This window comes from Marmota flaviventris, chromosome 12 (assembly GCF_047511675.1).
Source record: "Marmota flaviventris isolate mMarFla1 chromosome 12, mMarFla1.hap1, whole genome shotgun sequence".
In the NCBI taxonomy this organism is placed as follows: Eukaryota; Metazoa; Chordata; class Mammalia; order Rodentia; family Sciuridae; genus Marmota; species Marmota flaviventris.
This window is the reverse complement of record NC_092509.1, coordinates 74,052,638-74,073,153: the sequence shown is the minus strand read 5'-3', so window position 1 is coordinate 74,073,153 and position 20,516 is coordinate 74,052,638. Positions and strand designations below refer to the sequence as shown.

At 49.3% G+C, this 20,516-nt stretch overlaps 1 long non-coding RNA gene across 2 annotated transcripts; it reads right to left on the bottom strand.

Moving 5' to 3' along the window:
- Positions 1–1,765: 1,765 nt before the first annotated feature.
- LOC114092218 (uncharacterized) lies at positions 1,766–19,045 on the bottom strand. 2 transcript variants are annotated; one of them, XR_003582651.2, is made up of 6 exons: positions 18,864–19,045; positions 17,202–17,376; positions 15,956–16,083; positions 8,193–8,246; positions 4,789–8,003; positions 1,766–2,793 (listed from the first exon to the last, which is right to left on the bottom strand). It is a non-coding gene; the product is annotated as an uncharacterized lncRNA (long non-coding RNA). The 2 variants fall into 2 exon arrangements; XR_011703982.1 differs by having other exon boundaries at positions 1,766–2,790.
- Between the last annotated feature and the right edge of the window lie 1,471 nt (positions 19,046–20,516).

Below are 20,516 nucleotides of genomic sequence, written 5' to 3'. Positions count from 1 at the left end.
GATGACCCATTGGAAGGCTCTTCGTGGAAGGTTCTTGGGTGGCCCAAACAGAAAGCGAGGGTGGTACGCTACTGGGGATTAGATTAAGCCCCAAATCTTTTCTTGTGTTCAAGAAAAATTCTCAGGCTCCCCATCAGTATGGACATACTGGTCTGCTAGGTAATCCTCAGACTGTGGTCAATTTCCAAAATGAAGACCTGGGTCAATGTTGTACGTAACAAATTACCAAGTCTATACACTGAAGGCAGCTCATTCCTAGGAACTCATCAGTGGTGACTTCCACAGATGGGAATAATCTGCCAGTACAACTTGCACCAGGCCTGCTTGTACCTTCAGGAAAATGTTTCCTCTTTGCTTATAAATGTACAGCTTAAAAAAAAAAAAAAAAAAAAACTGGTAAAACTTGGGTAATGCTTTGACAAGACATTTTTCTACCTAGATTGGTAACATGGCCTCATAAACCTGATTCAAGCTGGTGTCACCAGAGGGAACATTTTACATTCATTACTAATTTACTATGCAAACACCACCTCAGAATGGCAATTTTAGGCAAAAAACTATAAGCATCCAGATAAAATAATCCTATTTGAGAGGTGCCCCAGTTCCATTTTGCTCCTCATGACCTACCAGTGCATCACTGTTTAAAATTAGGCCTTCAATGGGAACACTATAAACTTACAGAAAAGGTACCTCAATCACTGTTTTTGTGCTTTGATGCTAAACTAATCTTCCAGCACTTACTCGTTTAAGGACTAGAATCAGGGCCACCTAAGGGCAGCATCATGTCCTATTTATATTTGCAAAACAAATAAACTTGGAGCTTGGGACATGGTAGACGAATGAAAAACATTTTAACCTGTCGTTAATACAACCAACCCAGGGGGACCATACTTGCAGACGCTGCAACACAATGTAGGGTCTAACTATTCCCACCACCACACCCTGAGAATTTGAAGATGGATTCTTCCATCAACAGCCTGAAATAGCTCTGCAGCTGCAGGATGCATCACATTCATTGGGAAGTCTTCCCAGCAAAAGCTTCATCCGCCTTCCACCTGGGCAGGGCAGCCATCTGGGGGATGACGGGTGGAATGTGGGCTTAGAAGAGGCTTCCTAGGTGGCTGATTTGTCATATTTATTGAGAATCAATGGCTTGAACAATTGTACTGCAGGTAGTTCACAGTCAGCCACACACTTCTTGTGGAAAAAGCCCAACCAAGGGGCCACTGCCTGTCTTCCTGAGGATTCTTCAAGCTGGATCCCCTATGAAGTCAAATCTGGCAAATCTCTGAATAGCTTTATAAAACTGGCTCACCCTGTCTTCAAGGGTTGATATAAACTAACAGCCAAAAGTAGAACTCCATCTGTTATAATGCAACTGAAATCAGTGCTGCTCCCCTTTAAGGACCACATGACAATATGTTCAGTTAAGAAAGTTTCCCCGCAGGAGCACTGACGGGCAGAGGGCTGGATCTGCAGCTCACTTGGAACTGAGGACAGTTTTCCCATTCAGTAAGTGACATCCCTCGGCCTAGATCTTCAGCATTTCTTCTCTTCCCTCATCTTTTCTCTCATTTTACTTCTTGGCTCATAGAGTAAATCCCATTCTTCTCTTAATGAGCTTCATTTTTTAATGTCTGTCTGCTGTAACCTACTTCGAATTCCTTCTGAGGTAGGTAGGATCTGAACAGCAAATTAATTTTTCAGGACCCACTTATAAAATTATGAATGGAAAATAATAGATGAAAAACACAGACATGATAAATTGAATATATGAAATTATTTATTAAAGTCAGGATGCATGAACAGACTACTTAGCAGAAAGATAATTCAACGGCAACCAATTTACACAATTCACAGCAATATTACATTTCAGAAAATGCAACTGAGGACATCATATAAATTATAGTGATTTGTTTTTAAAAATCCACTGAATTACCTCTTACCTCTGCAATAACATATCATGAATGCAGCTAAAGAAGTTAGCAGGGAAAGTGTGATCTTCCTTCCCCACTCTCTGCCCATCCATCTTCCAGGAAACCACAGGCTGCTGCTGACCAGACTTGGCATGAGGCTGTGAGGTTGCTGCTTTTCCCCCTACATCATAACCGATTTCAAATGGTGCTAGACAAAAACAGACTCTGAACACCAGGAGAAATCGGTCAGCCTGTGTAAGAGATGGGCCAGTAGTGCTCCTCGGGTCTGCACCTCTGCAGGTGGCAAATCTGATTCCAGCGGAATACTCCAGGGCATCCTCCAGGAGCATGTGGGCAGTGCTGAGGTGACAGTCCTCCAGGTATACAGCCCTCTGCCCTTCCCTGTTACAGTCGACACCCAATACATCATCACCCATCTGAACAGCACAATCACTGCACTCAGAGGCCCTACCAATTCAGTGATGCTAGAGACAGGTGCTAGTGGTGGGCTGTGCCCTGCTCAAGCTACTGCATTTACAGTAAACACAAGCCACGCCCCCGACTCCTGCTGTGGCCCCGCCCACATCCAACATCTTCTTGAGTGACTTTTGCTTTCCAAATCTTCCCTTGACTTCTTGAACAGGCTCAAGCAGCGAAAAGAGTCAGTCCCTTGAGCAGCAGCTCCTCTCCAGTCCATCCTTTGCAGAGCTGCAATTCTTACTCCTAAAACACTGATTTCAAATGGTGCTAGATACAAAGATGGAAAAATCTAAGCCACCATGTGAAACCAGCTTCCAGAAGAAGAGGATCTCACCGAAGAAGGCAGGGAGATGCGATGGGAAGACCCGGCCTCCACCCTGAGGAGAAATGTCTTCTACTGTGACATGACAGAATGAATGATCCATTAGAAAGACACTGAGGAGAGGTAGGAAATCTAACAGATAAGAGCAATACAAAACTCATTAACTCTGTTTCATTTCACAACCAATCACTATAAACTATCACACATGATGAAATAAAACAGCCAAATCCAAAGTATTTAATTTTAAAATATATTAATTTTACATTCATACCACCTTAGCCTTTATATATTTCCCAGCACACAAAGTGTCTCTAGATACATTATCTCCCTCCATCAGGACACAAGCAGCCTACGTGCTTCTGAGGCACCGGCGGCGGCTATACAAAGGTGAGTTTCACCTGTCCAGAGCGATGTTTCCTAAAGAGCCAGGGCTCCTTCTTACCACACTGCATATCAGTATCAAGACATTCAAATCTGACACCTTTAACTGACTTATTGGATTTAACCTCTCACATGACTACCATTGTACTGAATTCACATAATTGAAACTGAGCTTTGATTCTGAAGTTCGCCTGAAAATAAATTTCCAAATCATGTTCCAAATTAGATTTCCTCTTTCGTATCATCTTTTTTTATGGCTATTTGAAGTGAAGAAAATAGGTGTGTTTCCTCTGATGCCATAACCCAGAGAGAGAAGAGACAGCCAAAGCCATGTTTTAGGTTCCCAACCAATTCTTTAGGCCTCAAGACATAAACTTATCTTTTTTCATGGCCCCTGGCAATAAGGTTATATGTTGCTACAACAAAAATAAGGAAATAAAATTTGAATATCAAGAGTGGTACATTTAATTCTCACAACAGTCAATGACACAGGTATTGCTCCAATTTTTGCAGGCAAATAAATTGATCCTTAATGAGGATAAATAAGTTGTCTGAAGTCACATGATCCATAAACACAGATCCAGAGCTACCTCCCAAGTCCGTGTTCCCACCCCTCTGTCCACTGCTGCCTGCTCCACAGCTTGACTATCATCTCACTGTGTTCCTGAACTTAACTCTGAGCAATTTGGGGGGAGGGAGGAAATATGGAGGCCATATTTCTGCAAGGAAGTGGGAATTATACTGACTATAGAACACATTATACTTGAGTGAAGATGGGGGCATGATTTTGGTTCTGCAAGAGGTCAGGTGGATTTGGGTAGCTACTGCTCTCTCTGGAGCCTTAGGTCCTCCTTCAGCATGACTCCCCCAGCAGTGAGGAAATTGCTGGTAAGGAACCCACTCCAGTAATTCTAACACCAACAGCAGGCTCTGCCGTCCATCATGGGATGTCCCAGGGCCTCATCTGCACGTGGGGGAACTGAGGGGCAGATCTGGGGTTGACATTTGCAACCAACACTGGGTTCGAGTGGACAGTGACAGTGAGGGTTTTAAGGTCAAGAATGTCATGACATTTATTACCAAAGATCCAAATCCTATAAAATGAGAGGGATGGTTGAGATTCACATAGGCTAATTCTCGGCTTATCTGCTTTTCATTTCAGTGAAACTCCTCCGTAGCACTTTCAGTTAGGAGAACTGACAAACCCCCTCCTAACTGCCCTTGCACAGGTGTCCTGCAGTGATCCTTAAAGCACCTTTCCTCCTGCCACAGGCCCTGACTCTGCTGGCCCCTCCTCCTGGAATCCATCCATCCACTCTCCCTTAGCTACCACCCCCCAGGCACCCTCCCCATCTCAGCTCAGGAAAGCCTCCCCAAACCTCCCCCAAGTCTGGCTCGCTTGCTAGAGGACCAAGTCATTCTCTCCTTCAGAATGTGCCCTTCTTGTTTGGTTGTCAGGGTTACACTGAAGTAATGTCTCTCCTGCTACCCAGGAACTGGGTACCCAGCAATTGCAAGGAAGCAAATACCACCGAGAGAACCAGAAGACAGAAGCCAAGACCTACAGTCCCCACTCGTGGATTCTAAAACTCTTAGTTCTCAGGAAGAAGAGATAAGAACCCATTAACAAGGCATTGCTTTAAACAATCTCAAATAAGAGGAGAAAAAAAGTAATCTTAGTACCCAAACCTTTTGCCTTTTCAATCCCAGGAGGTGAAAGGGTCATTCAGGTCACAGACCTCTCAATGGAAGCAGAGTTCTTTCTTCTAAAAGTCAGGTGGGCAATGATTCTTCTCTGAAACAAGCTGGTGGTTCTGTGCTAGCTGGGAGTAGCTGGGTGATTTGATAAGGGCTGGCAGGGGCTCGATCTTCCTGGCAGTGAGCCTGAGGGCCACCTAGATCTAGAAGAAGGCAGCCGATGAAATCACCATCTTCCTAGGGGCTCTGCCATCCAATGAGAGACATGGGATTCTCTTGCTTCGGCCTAATAGGCCCAAGCAAATTGGCCTTGTCGAAGGTCTTAGTGAGATTATCTAGGAAGGAAAATTACTCACCCACCAGGAGTAGGTATATAGCCCTGATGTGACACTGACAGGTTAAAGGTCTGGGGAGCCCCACTCCAGCCCCAGTCTGTTGTCACGCTCACATTCTATCTAGAGGCTTTTCTACCTTCCAGAACATTCTTCTGCCGGGTAAGGGACCCGAGGGCGGAGGAAAGGTCAGCACCCAGGGAAGGAGAACGCCTGCCAGGCATAAAATCTGAGAACAAGAACCGGCCACTTGCCCTGAATGGGCCTCAGTGTCTTCATCTGTCCAGAGGCAGCCTGGGAAGACTGATCACCATACATGCAAATGCTCAGAGGGCTTGGGCAGGACACAGAAAGACAGAGGCAGCAACAACGTGCAGCAGAGATAGTGGCCTGGAGAGGCCACGTTATGTCTAGAGGCATACAAAATCAGATACATTAAAAAAAAAAAAAAAAAAATGCAGGCCAAACTAAACAGAGCTGAGGGTTAAACACACTTCATGGGCCACTGGCTAAGAACAGTCAAAAGATCACAAAGACAGCTTCTATTTCATTCTATAAATGATGCTGAGTTTTAAAGTCCTAAATATCTTATTTTGAGCCCAGCACGGTGCCCAAAAAATAACATGGGGGGAAAATGGGAAGGAGAGGGAACCTGTTTGTAAAATATATACACACGAACCGGCTGAACCCGGTACCCGCGCTGTGCTACCACAATGTGTTCAAATGCAGAACGTGGGAAGGTTCCTGCCAAGGCAGCAGCTTCTCCCTCCTGACCCAGCGCTGGATGCTGAGTCACAGCTACTTACGTGACTGATGCAAGTTCCAGCCAGAGTGGGGGAGGATGCCGGAAGCTGAGCCCCAAGCGTCCATCTTCTAGCCTCTGGGAATGCTGGTTTCAGGGTTCCAGGCAATGAGGAAGAACTCACTTGGTGAAAGGGGGCCTAGAAGGCCTTTTTGAAAAAAGGGGAACGTCCTGCCCTCAAGACAGTCCCAGACCATTGTTGTGTGGACTGAAAGCTTCCTGTCAGTCTCAACTCCAACCCAGACCCAGTGTCCTGGACATTTTGTCTTTAGCTGTCAGAGAAGGGCCTGCTGCCAACTAGCTGCGGTTAATGAATCAGAGGAAAGGGTGATAAAATGAAGGATATGTGTGTTGAGGGACCATGGGTGGAGGAACATGGCTGGCTGGCCTGAAGCCCCCAGAAGAAGCGGTCAGCATTCAGGCACCACCTTATGTCCTAGGCCCTAAATCCTAAAGTGGGAACAGCATCCTTTAGAGGTGGTGGGCCCCCTCAAGTGCCGACTCAGGTAACAGGGAGAGAAGTCACAGCCTTCCAAAGCCCCAGTGGACCCAGTATCAGCTCTTTGGGCTTCCCCTGGGTCACAGGTACAGAAGCCCATGTTCCTAGGCAATTGAACTCCTTGAAAGTCAGTTTTTCTATCCTTTCCTCCAAATTACTGACCAAAACCTGGGTCTCAAAAGCTCCCAGACTCTGTACAGGGCAGGGAGGGCCTGGGTCGGGATGGCTGGATGGAGAGGATACTCCCTGTTTGTCCTGCCTCTGGGGTAACACGGGAAATGGGGGCAGCTGGAGACAGTGGGGAGATAGGGGAGGAGGAAGGATGGAGTGAAGGCTGGAGCACGGAGTTCCGGGTTCCTCTGGCAGATGGGAGGATGGGCACAGCCCTGAACTACTTTCAAGGAAGCTATTGCGCTCCATGAGAGGAAAAGTGAGCACGCCTATGGTCTATCACACACACACAATGCCCACCACACAGTTCACCGGCCCAAACCAATGTGGTCCAAAGAAAAACCACGAACGCCACTCCCTTGTCATCTACTTGGCTCTGTTAGGACAGACTCGGAAGTGTAACTTCAGCCTCGGGGGAGATCTGACTTTGGAGGTTAGTGCAGAGATGCCCCAGAGCCCAGCTTCCCAACCCCCGGCAGGAAGACCTGGTCACCCCTCCTTCAGCTGCCAAGAAGTAACAGACACAGTGTCCTACCAGGTGCCACGCTTACAGGACCTCATGTCTGCTCACTGGGTCCCAGGAGCTCCTCCAATGGTCTATGCTCCTCCCTGGGAGGACAGAGCATCTCAGAGTACTGAGCACTTCACCAAGTCAGACGCCCTACCCGGAGCACATCCTGAAGTGGGCACCAGGAAGCCAGGGCGCATCCACTAACCACTGAATGGCAGTTCTACCCAGTACCTGGGCACACACCTGGCAGAGCACATGGTCCAGGCACACCCTGTGACGTGAAGTGGTTCCACTTCCCTAGCTGGGGGAGGGAGGCTGAGCCGGAACGGAGGTAAGTCCAAGTCCAAAGCCATCTGTGCAAGTCTGTGCTCTCTCCTCTTCCCCTTCAGCTGGCTCAGCTGTGGCTGTACCTACATTGCTATTCCAGCCTCATTCTGTTATCAGGACCTCTGTCTGCCAGTCTCAAGAACAGTGAGTAGCAGGAGGCAGGAGTAGGAGGAGGGGAGAAGAGTGGAGAGGAGGGAGGGAAAGAGGGAGGGAGGGAGGGAGGGAGGGGAGGTGGAAGAGGAAGTTTCACAGTCTAGTGCATTCCCATCAGATCACAGAGAGGGGAACACATACAATTTCCCCTTTTCAAGTGCATCTTGGCCCCCTTTGCATTTTGGTTCCTTCCCCCCTGGACTCGGGGTGGCAGAGTGAGTGGGCTGAGTAGGGGCAGGCGCCCAGGTACCCAGCCAACTGGGCTCTCGCCCGGCTCCATCTCGGGCCTGGCACACTCCCTCAGGCCGTTACCCGACATGCCCTTCTCCTTGTCAGAGAGGCCTCGCCCTCTTGTTTTCAAAGTTTTATAACAGTATTGTTTGTTGTCCAGCAGATTAAATTCTTTGGAGGCTGGGGCGGGGGGTGGGAAGCAGGGAGGAGGAAAAGAGAGAAGGAAAGAAAAATACAAATAACTTCTATTAGGAGTCAAATGATTAAATGAATTCCTTTTGAACACAAAGTTCACCTGTATTGGAGAGTGGCCAGTGGCCAGAGTGATGTCCCCTTGCTCTCTGTGCCATCCTCTTTGGCCCTTCTTACCTTGCAGGGTGACATGTGGTCTGAGACTTCCAAGGCTGCTACTCAGGGTTCAAGCTGAAAAAAATAACAGCTAATAAGGTTTGGGGGAGTATGTTGGGCTGTGGGGCCAGCTGGCCCTAGCAAGGACACCTGCATCTCATCTCCTCAGGCATCTGGGTGACTCAGACCAGGACTTTGGGAAGGGCATCTATAGGCAGCTGCCCTTGCCCCAACCCTGAGTTGTTTTTTTTTTTGCCATGAGTTTGTAGTTTATTTACATGTGAAATCAAAGTCACACATTCACTGATACCAAGACACTGGAAAACTGCCCCAAAGAAGTAACATAACTGCATAGACAAACACAGATGGCTCTCTATATCCGAGGTTCTACATCCCTAGATTCCAACCACAGATCGAAAAAAGTGTGTGTGTATGTGTGTGTGTAATACATATATGTATACATAAAACTGCATTTTTACCATACACATACAAGCTTTTCCCTTGTCATTATTCCCTAAAACAACACAACAACCATTTACACAGCACTGACAATGTATTAGGCATTGTAAGTAATCTAGAGATGATGTGCATAGGTTAAATGCAAACACTATGCCATTTTACAGAAGAGATCTGAGTATGTGCAGGTTTTGGTATCCAATCCCCCACAGACACTTAGGGATGACTGTATTCACAAATGCCTAAGAAATAAAACAGAGTGTGGAATAAGACAGAAAGCAAACAGTCAATATGAAACAAGCATTATTTTAAAGACAGACAGGACACCCCCCCCCCAACTTTCCCCAGTCCATTAGGCCTCTTTTTAAAAAAAAAAAAAATCTTCATTTTTATTTATTTTTATGTGGTGCTGAGGATCGAACCCAGGGCCTCGCACATGCTAAGCAGCGCTCTACCACTGAGCCACAACCCAGTCCCAGGCCTCTTTTTTTTTTTTTTAAATTATTATTTTAATTTGAGAAGGGTCTCTAAGTTACTGAGACTGGCCTCAAATTTGCAATCCTCCTGCCTCAGCCTCTCAAATTGCTGGAATTATAGGTGTGCACCACAACACCTAACTCCTGTCAGGCCTTTTGATGCTAAAACTGTACCTGGCAATAACACAAAAGGATACATAATTTTCCATATTTAAATACAACTCTCATTGAGGCATCACCTGATTTCAGACTTTGGGTTACGGCTAACTAGTATGCAAGTCGGTAGCATCAAAGGCAATGCCTGTGGGTCCTGCACTATGGCCAGCTCTAAGGTACTCCTCTTCCATCTTCTTCTACCTTCATGCTAGTAAACCCTGTCTGGCCCCGCTCCCCCCAACCCCTACAATGCCTATCCAAGGGCTAGGAGCCATCTGCAGGGATGGGCAGTGACGAAGGGCAGTGATGACAAATACAGAATTAGGGCCGCTCAGGGCTCTTTCCTGGAAGGGATCTGGAGTTCCAGGTTCCATTCCCACGCCGTCTCCTCCACCCTCCAAGCCCCCGCATCCCCGCCCTGGCTTAGGGCTGCCTGGAAACAGAAGGGGAAAGATGGAGAGTGGGGCCAAGGACCCAGCTCTGGATCCTAGTACCTGAACCTTCTTCAGGTTGCTTCAGGGATGGATTTGACCTGTCAAAGACATCCAGTCTCCCCACCTCAGACAGGTTTCATCTTCCCTTGGGAACCCTGGGCAAGGTGAGGCACGGCTCTCCCCACCACCTTCCCTGCGGCAGGTTTGGATGGTCCTTTTTTCTATCTTCCAGGTGAACAGAAAGAACCAGGTCCAACACAACAAATCTTCACACACAAGGCTACTGAAGACTTCTACCACCAAAACAGCTCCCCTGTGCTTTCTGGACAGCTGTTACCAGACATACGCACGCAGCCCCGTCCAACCTCAATCATTCTAAGGGAGCATTACCAGAAAAAAACTAAACCATTCTGACGAAATTCATTGCAAATAAGGATAAACTCTTCTTCACTCCTTCATATAAGTTCTGGGTCTATTCCAATGAAGGTCACTCAGAGTTCTAAATGGCCAAGAAGTCATTACAGTCCAATTACTCTGCCTCAGCAACCCTGGACAGAATTGGGGGCTAGGCTCAGAACTCAAGGAAACCCAATCCCAGGACTTCTCTAGCCTACCTTCTTCTGCATGGGTAAGACATACTTTCTCAAGTCAATCAAGACACATTCAGAGTTGGAGCCAGTGTGTCTAGTGTCTGACTTTACGTTGTATATTTAGCCAGTGCTTCCAGCAGGTGCTGTACAAACAGGTAACATACACACAACATGCATGCTGGGCAAAGCTCTGGGCATCCCTTACAAATCTGTTGGGAAAAAATTACAAAGATTCCACAGCAAGGCCTCATCTCTAAGTGAGCGACAGCAGAAGAAACAGGTCTGTATGCACATGCATGAAATGCTCTACAAAGGTATCAGAATGGTTTCAAGCACCACGTATTCCAGAAGCTTCCACATGTAGAAAACCTCTCCAGGCACACATGATAATTGGCTGACTTCCCAGCTAAGAAGTACAAGCCAGCTCTCCCAAGAGCTCCAAGAAGTTAAAAAAAAATCAGAGAATAGGAGAATATGAACAGTCTGAGATTTCCTTTTACTCTCACACATATAGAGAAGCAAAGGACCTAAGGGATCAAAGTACACTGTCCATTCCTCTACTCCTACCCCCAACCCACTGGTCAGATCCCAGGAAAATGACAGCTAGAGTCAGAGGAGGTAGGTGGGAGACTCCAAGTAAGCAGGTACAAGCAGTCAGGTCTTGGCAGGCCTCTGCCTGGCTCAGTTTCATCAATGACAGGCTAGTGCCACCTACCCGCACAGGGTTGCATGAGGACCAAGTGAGCCAGCAAATTTGAAAAGAACCATGTACGAGTGATATGATGGTTACTAATCAATTCCTTCCCCTCCCGCCTGTGTCCTAGCCCAAATCCCTGTCACTATACCATACTAAGGGAGGGAGGGACAAGCTCACAGTAATTGTTAATCCCAGGTAAATGCCTGGTGAAGTGGCAAGCAGACAGTGTCTTGGAGAAATGTAGCTATTTTTATAATTCTGCATCCTGTTCAGTAGATTGCACAACGTGCCCCTCAGCTCCAGGGGTTCTTACCCACAGCGCCTTGGAGACATGGTTGATGTCTGTCTGGGACTGAGGCTGCCATGCAGCAGCTAAGCCAGAGTCCCAACCACTCCCGGCTGCTGTTCGCTGTGCCTGGGGCCCTGGGCCTGCCTTCATGTGTTTTATTTTAGCTCTTTTTAAGAATGATTCAAGATTTAAAAACCAAAAAGGAACTGGCAGTTCTGAGATCTTCATTTCTTAGTTTTTTTATTACCTTTTCTTCATCTTTCTCTCTTTTTTTTAAAATTTAGTTTTTAATTGAGGGCCTTAAACAACCACATGAAAAAAAGAAAGCTAAATACCAAGGAAAACCTCTTGACACAGGGGGAGGAGCCTGGAACAGATACCCTCCTGGAGTGCACAGCCCCACACCACCTAGGACTTAGGGACAAACAGGACCCAGCATCTCCCCTGTAGAATGGTCTCTTAAAGACAGCCCTGCTCGGCACAGCAAGCCCCACCAGCAGCTCCCACGTCCCCCTTGTCCCTCTTCTCCCGCAAGCCTCTCAGCAGCAGTCCTGTCTATCCTCTGTCACGGGGGAGGGGGGGGACATGGATGGGACTGCATCAATCACCTTGACTCCATCTCTAGCCCTTCCCTCCTCCTTCTGGAAAGTCCTTCAAACCCGATCTCTACCCACCCACGCTAATTCATGCCAGCAGCGCCTCTTTGCAATGGGGATTCTGACTGCTATCAGGTCTTCAAGATCCCTCCTCCCCCTTCTTTCTTTCATGGTGACTCAGGTCTCCATTTCCTGATCCCGAGTTTCTGACTAAACAACACCTCTATGAGCATCCAGGAAAGGACCCGTGGTAAAAGAGTTAGAATCTCTGCTTTAACACCCTCACGTAAGGAATCTGAGGGCTCCCCCCTCACCCCCGCCACTGGCTAAAGTGAATAAGTTCTGTCAACAAAGCCAGGACGAGAATGCAGGTCTGCTAACTCCTCTGCACCAAGCAGTGTAAACACCATTTCCCCTGACTTGCCTCTTTCCCAAGCTCCCCATCACTCTACCTCATCCCTGGCAACTTCAGACCCCTGGCAACTTCAGATCCCTGGCAACGGATGGCAGCTTCCTTGGTCTGGGTTGGTCAGGCACCAAGGGCCAAGGAGAGGAAGCCCAGAGTTTGACTCACAATGGGCCCAGCAGCTGCTTCCCCCAAGTGACCAAGGCCTGAGCCCAGGAGCTGCATGCCCTGCACACATGCCCTCCAACCTACTCAGCCTCTCAAGACACAAAGAAAACCCAGGCAATCTAACACAAGGCGACTTCTCCTCTGCTGGCGCCTGTCCCTTGCTGGTCAAGATCATCAGCTCCAGGAACCACGCGTCCTGGCAGAGGGGCTGTGCCTCCTGCAGGCACATATTTGACCAGTGACTCGGCAAAGACCTGACCCAAATGTTCCCTGTGCTGCATGGACAAGAGAGGCACGATGACCAGGCTTAGACACAGAAGCCAGCTGGCACCGGAGAGGATGGGAGACAGAAAGCCAGGGATGGCCGTGGCAAATGAAAAAACCTCATTCACTGGTGACGTCTACTCCCACCTGGACTCCTAATTCATTACATGTTCCTGTAAGCTATGGGGGCCTTGGGAGGATGCTTCTATTGGGAAGAAAAGGGATTAGTGTCTCTATCAATCTCAACCTCTGGAGGAAAGTTCAACCGGCATGGCTTCCCAGGAAGCTGAGGTCCTTCCATCTTTCCATCCCCTCCTATCATCTGGACCCCCTTATTGCGTGTGCTGCCCTGTTCCTTCACCCTCACACAATCTCCATATTTTGCATACATTTTTGTAAACTATATATATTTTTAAATTTTTTAACTAATGATCTCTCTCCCCACTAGAATGCATGTTCCCCAAGAATAAAAACTTGGTTTGTTGACTCTGCAACCCAGCACCTAGCACAGCCCCAGCATCTAGGAGAAGCTCCATACACATTTGGTAAGGAACGTATTTGCCTTGCTCAGTCCTGCTGGTCCCTGGGTACCAAAGGGTGTCTGCGTCTGCCTGGCCTCTCCAAAAGGGAACATACAGAGCCACCCCTGGGGAGGGTCCTTGGGTGACTGCCTTTCACTCTGGTTCATATTAGTTCTCTGAGGGTCTTAGCTCACAGAAATATTTGACTCTGGAAAACCAGGGTAAGGAGAAACTATAGGTTTTGGAATCAGAAGTGCGGGATTTAAATTTAAACAACCCCACTCACCAAATGTGTGAGCTTGGTTAAGTCACTTAATCACAGTTCCTTTAACTGTAAAAGGGAAATAATGCCTACGTCACATGGTTGTTCTGAAGATGAAATCAGATAAGCAAATGGCCCTTAACAAAGGTCAGATTCCTTTCCCTGGATGGTAGGCAGGAACTGAGAACTCGGATGCATCTCATACCTTCATGCCCCGTGACGGACCCAACCTGGTACCACACCATCCGTGGCGCCAGGTGTTCAAGATGGGAACCCTTCATAGGGAACACACATCTGTCCTGGGCCATGGCAGGCATCTCTGGATGAGCACTGGACTTGTCCTCCCACATCTTTCTGGTCCTGCTCTTGTGATACAACCGTGTACAGCCACTGCGCCATGAGGCTGTCTCCATCCCTGCGCTGGCACTCCACCCACCCTACACAAGCTTCACACTGCAGCACCAGGCTCTGCAGAGACCATGAGGCCCTGGGGGTGTTCTCTGGCTCGATCAGCCCATGAACAGCTCCAGTGGAAGGAGCCAGCAGGGAGCCAAACCCAGTCTATGCTTTCCTCACAGCCACTGCAAGTCCCAGAAAAGCAAAGCAAAACGAGTGCCTCCCACAGACAGCCGGCTGGTGGAAAAGGGTGGTATCTCTTACATATCTCAGAGGGAAGCCACACATCCAAAAAAAGTGACCAATACAAGGTACAGTTCCTCTCTAAAGCTGTGGCTGCAGCTTCAGGGGCACTCAAGCCAGGGGACAGAGCCAACATATGCATTAAACAATTCACAGCCCTGACAGGACTAGGAGTCAATGGAATAGAGAAGGTGCTGACCAATCAGGGGCCTTGGCAGGGTCCCGCCCGCACAACTCCCAGCCAAGCCACGCCACCTCCGCTCCAGTGCTCTGTTAACCTCTGCTGGATCCCGGATGCAAGGGCCCCTGCCTCCTAGCTCTCAGACCTCAGGGACTCAAAGGTCAAGAAAAAGTGCCTCTCTCTCAAGGGGTGCCACTTGTCCTGCTTGTGTGACTGGCAACACACAACGCCCTCCATCATGGGAGCAGAAGGCAGCCAGGCTGGTAAACAGGAAGCCAAGCATTAGATGAGAGATCGAAATAGGAAAATGAGCTGGGAAGCACCGACCCCAATTCACCAAGACAACAACCGGAGCAAAACCAACCCTGGTTTTCCCAGTCAAGCAAGGGCAGGGCTGTGAATGGGGGCAGAGGTCACCCAGAGCCAGGCCTGGGGACACGCTGCGCATGTGCAAGCAGAGTCTCCCAAGCACAGCCAGCAGGTATGTCTGGCCCCAGTCTTACAGCCAACGCTAGTCAGACTCTAGACTACACATCTTGAGGGACTAGCTCACCCTCCTCTCCTCCCTGGCTGCACAGAGCCTCTTCACTTGTGCTCCAGCCCCAACACACCCAGTCATCTCACAATGCTGCTGAACTTGTCAAATTCTTTGAAGGAAGAGACTGAGAGCCCTCGCTTGGGGAAGGTCTCAGGCTGCTCACAGTTAACTCAGAGATTTGTCTCAAGGGGGAGGACAGAAGATGAAGCACTGTGAGGATTCACCAGCCTTCGCCAGCCTTCCCTGGAAGGTGGTGGGAGTGGTGCAGAGAGAGGGAGGCACTCACACTCTTAAGACCAAGCAGAGAGAGGTGACAGGGATGGGAGCCCACGGGTGCCTCATAAAATTACGCAGCACCATTCCTTTTATCTTTAGACCCCAGACAAACCTGCTCTTAGATAGCTCTAGCTGGACAAGAACCCTACAGTAAACCCTTCCTGGTGACAGGGAAAGCACCTACAGTCAGCTCTTGGCACTCTCTGTATGTGACCGCCCTCCTGTTCTGCAGGCGGTCATCACTTTCCATCACTATTGCTAGTGCTGTGGCCAGCAACAGCGAGGCAGAGAAAAGGCCTAGAAGAAAAAAGTGATCCATTCAAAGGGAACCCCAAAAGTAAGGGAAGAGCCCTGAAGCCCACTGCTCAGGCTGGTCTACACTCCAGACCAGCCCTGGACTAAGCCCGTCAAGGCTAAGGTCACCCACTCAGATGACGGGGGAAAACAAGTCCAAGGTTCCTGTAGTTCTAGAGCCAATGAGGGATCAAACCCCAACTCTCACATGGGACGTCAGAGGGCCAAGAGTGGTTTCTGTCCATTTACTATGGAAGCCCTGACTGCTCTGCCACCACCACACCCAGAAATGCTACCCAGCTACCTCCCACAGATCTAGCATCCGGGTCACTTCAGCTGGCTGCCCTTCCCCCAGCCCCTTGCTGGTTACTAACCTCATTCACAGAACAGGCAGGCGGAGGAAAATAGAAAGAAGAGAGCAATTGTTTAAGAGAGTCTGAATGGAGACATCTGAGGATCCCCCCCACTGAATAGGGAAAATGGTCTTCATGGGAAGGGAAGGAGGTTAGGGGAAGGCCCGGGAGCAGTCAACCTGACTTACCTGGAAGGCTGGCATGGGGTTAGATCCTGTTTTCCTTGCTGTTTCTGGTTTCCAAGAGCAGTCTGGTGGTGACTCCCTGACAAGACTGGGATCATGTCACATTGGTCACACTTGTGGCTCGACAGCATCTATGAGAGGAAAGAGGAGACTATCCTACCTACCCTGCCCTAAGTCACCCAGCAAGACATGCTCATTCGCCACGCAGCTACCCCCTGAATACGGCAGACCCCACTCCCTGTGACTGAGTGGGTATGGGAAAGAGAGCAGACAGCAGACACGGCTCCGGGGAAGGGAGGCAAGTGTGGTCTTATATGTCCTAAGAAAATCATAGGAAGGAGGAGGAAGGGGTGGAGGAAGGCAGGAGGTCCAAGAAAAGGAAGAGAGAGGTCAAAAGACATCCTTGGGCAAAGCAAGGCAAACAGGATACCAAGAGGAGAAGCCGGAGGCTGGTCGTTGACGCAGGGCATGCTGCCTTCAGCCACGTCATCCCTCCACCCCAAGCCTCTCCTCCAAGCCCGGCATCCACCAGAGAAGTACCAGCCCCTCCTGGCCCTCATCCCACATTAGCACCCTCATCCGGCATGACCTTTGAATCCATCAGCGTCTAAAACAGGGGAAAGGAGAGTAAGCTTGGCAGCCCTGGACCCGAGGCAGATACGCGCGCACACACACCTTCCTGGAATAAAAGGCCCTTGGAGATGGCCCACACTCTCTATGTTCCAGTTCTCCGATAGAAGTGCTCCTCTCCCGCAGGGGAGGGCAGACACGTCTGATAAGAACTGCTTAGCACAATGCTATATATAGTCTAGGTTCCTACCAGCCTGAGATTTGGAGCTAGAACTTGGCAGAGAACCATGCTAGGTGCTGGCAAGGGCCATCCTCCTGCAGCCAGCCAATCAGGAGCCTCACCTCTCAGCCAGGGGCAGTGAGGACACTCAGGGTCCTTCCATGCAGCCCATTAACATTCTGCGCAGAGGACAAAGGCTGTTGGCTCCATTTTAGGGAAAATTGACTTCTCCCAAATGTGAGGGGGATGTGTGGAGGCTGAACAGCACATTCCAGGATCTCTGCAGGTCTCTAGTAGCACTAGAAAAAATCTGGTCCTCTCTTCTAGAGGACTAAGGATGGGGGTGCGCAGGAAAAGAATGAAGAAGGTAGAGCAGCTGGCTGGGCTCAATAAACATCTATCCACTTGCAATGTTCAAAGAAATAAAAGAATGTAAAAAAAAATTACAGCAATACTTACCACAGAGAGCAGGACTGCCAGGCTTCATGTGTGTGTATGTGTGCTCCAAATAAAATGCAAGCGAGCCATCCAGCTGTATGATGCTGTCCTGGGAACACCAGCACCATCCTCAGCTGAGCCAGTCACCAAGAGGTTGTCACCAGCTCACAAGCCAAGCTGCACTCTCCTGAATTCTCTGTGGGAAAGTAGACAAAGGTAGGCAGGCTGACTCAGCTTGCAGGGCCAATCAAGCAATGAACTGTAGAGATCCCAACTAGAGTCCTATCTGGGGTTTGTATGTGGCCCTTAGGACCATGGTCCTCAGCTGTTGGCCACCGTTTCATGACAAAAACACGACAACAATGGACAAAATGACATGGGTCCGTCATCTTAGAGAAAGGCCAGTACCAGTGGGCATGGCAGAGTCTGACCTAGGAGGCCCTCCCATCACCTGCTTGAGAAAATGGACCTGAAAGGCAACAGAGATCTCTGAAGCACAGAATCCAGGGCCTTATCATGTGCGCAGCTCAGGACACAGAAATATGAGATGCATAAGGTTCCAACTCCCACGTACACACAGTCCTTTTGGGTCAAGATGCGCTCTACTCAGGCACAAGAAGACATGGTGCAAGGGGGCTTGTGGCCACCTTTGCACTCCGGGTGGGGGGATGGCCGGCCCCCAACCGCTGCCCAGCTCTGATGTGAGCTCAGTCATGTTTCCCCGCTCCTGTTGGCTCTCGAGGCTTAGTAGCCACTCGCCTGAGATCTCAAATGAGTCACCCTGGAAGGTCCTCGGGGAGAGAAGGTATTCTGCGACAAATGTCAGCACTAGTATCAGCCATGAGAAAGCATGAGACTGAAAAATGGCATAGGAAAAAGGAAGGAGGGAGCTCCAGGCCAGGATGTCTGTCCCTCAGTCTCAAACCCCAGTTATCTGCTCCTCTGCCCCTAGGCTGGTTGAAGGTGGCAGAGGACAGAAAGGGGATAATGGTCTGGCCAGGATTCAGTGGCCGTGAAGGTGCATCTTGTCTCTTGTTCCCAAGAAGGCATGGCGGGCGAGCGGGCGGGGCGGGGCGGGGCAGGGGGATCACGCGCTTATGGCGCAATGCTGCAGAATCAAGAAAAGCCTAGAACCCTGAGCCGCCATGACGCGAAAATAAAGAAAAGAAAGGAAGAAAAAAAGAAAAGGTCAGGAACTCAAGGTCCACTATTTCATCTCAGAGGAAATAAGGAAGATGAAGGAAGAAGATAAGCTGTGACGTGGGACAATAAGGAAAGATGAGCTGACACAGAGTGCCCGAGCTGCCTTTTGCTGAAGGTGGGGAGGTGGACCCACCATCTTTGCAACGGGCCGCAGAGGCCTCCTAAGGTACCACATCGCCCCTGGGATACCTGCTCCTGGGGTCCAGAGTGCCACAGTTCACTGAGGCTGCCCTGGCCAGCCCCTGCCCCAACAAGGGAACTGCCCTTTATCCACCACAATGACCACCGAGCCCATTACAGACACAGCCTCAGTGAGAAATCCCAAAGAGTTTTCTGGTCCTGAGAAGGTATCCGTCATTTGGGACCAGTGAGAAGAGCTCAAAAAAATGACCCTCATTCCCAGCTCACTGAATAACACCATTAGCTGAATTTCTTTCTCAAGCTCTAAAAATTCAAGGGTCACAGAGCTTGTTGAGTTACCTGGTATCGCCCCCATCCTCATGCCTGGCAGTGGCCTTCTTCTCTCATCAGCCCTCCCTGAAAATGACCCCAGGCTAGGGATCGGCTCCGAGCCCCAATGAGCTGTTTCTGCTGCTTTCATGTTGACAGAACATTCTGGCCACTCAGCTGAGAGCTCCATCTCCCGGCTCCTGATACACTGAGTCATCTTCCAGAGAGGAAAAAAACAACAAAGCAGCCGTCACCAGGGCCCCCATTGCCGTCGACAGACGAATCACTGGCTGTCGTCACTCTCTGCTCTGCAGCCCCGGAACTGGTGACGAGGGGCATCAGGGTGCCCAGCTCCCCTCCCACGGGACTCAACAGCGTCAGGAAGCAGGCAGCCACTGCTGAGATTCGGAAAGAAGGGAAACGAACCTGGCATCAAAAGGCTCCCAGGAAGGCTCATTACTTAACCCTCACTCTGCCACCACCAGTCCTCACTGCTCGGTGCCCGTTGCACGCTCTTGCTACAAAAGCCAAGGGGCATTTCCTCACCTTGAAGGCTTAGGTTTGTACTGCCAGGTAACCTCCTCTCTGCCCCTGCTTATGACATCACAGAGGGACACAAACTCCCTCCTTCTCCAGTCACCTGCTATGTGCATGTTTTAAGTCCCTGATAAAACCACTGGATGGGACGGGGTCGAGGAGCGACATGTTTATTGCTAGGAGCCTGGCACTGTGCTAGGTATTTCTCTATAACACGCTGTCATAGCTATGGCTTACAGACTGAGAACACTACAACTTGAAAAAAATAATTAAATGACTCGTCTAAAATCACGCAGCTGAGAAGCCAGGATGGAGATGCAAACCTAAGTGTGTCCAGCCCAATGGTTTTGCTCCTGCCTTGACTGCCTGGGGCCCCATCCTTCACTGAAGATGCTATCACCCACCCAGCCTCTGCCTCCTCTTCCAGGAGGAAGGCAGTCAGGATTGGCTTGTCAATCCATCAATTTCGGCTACAGAAAAACCATCATACTGAGTGAACCTGGCCACAAAGGAAAAGGAGGAAGTTAATAAGGAAGGCATGGCACAGCTAAGTGACCCGGATCATGAGCACAAGAAGATCAGCCACCCAAACTCCCACACAGCCTTAGAGACCTACGGCATGCCTTAAATAGCCACCTTTGTGGGATTCACCTCCTAAAAGGGATCTCAGGAATTCAGAGAGGAAAAAAAATGAAGTTGAGGGCTCGTCTGACTACGACCACACCACTTGCCAGCCATGGGCTCTCCTCTCCTTGCAGGGTTATGGTAAAAAATAAATGACATAATTGCCCGAAAAGAACCTAACGTGTTCAATCTGGCAAAAGTGGGTGCCAGGTAGATATCTGTTTTCTTCCTATTTTTCCCAGCCTCCCTCTGAGAGCTCATATCCTAATAGGTGACCTAAGACTTCTCATAAGGAACCAGAGTGCAACAAAGGTACCATAAAGAGGAGCTAGGCGCAAGGGGATTTTGCCGAAGTGGCAGGGGTGGTTATAAGGGCCACTTCTTGAGAGGGTGATCAGGACAGCTCTTCGGAGACAGTGGAGCTGCCACAGGTGGATGTGGTGAGAGGAAGCTGGAAAATAACTAGTGAAAACAGGGAGAGGGGAAAAGCAAGAAAACGTGAGTCACCTGGCTTTATGGGAT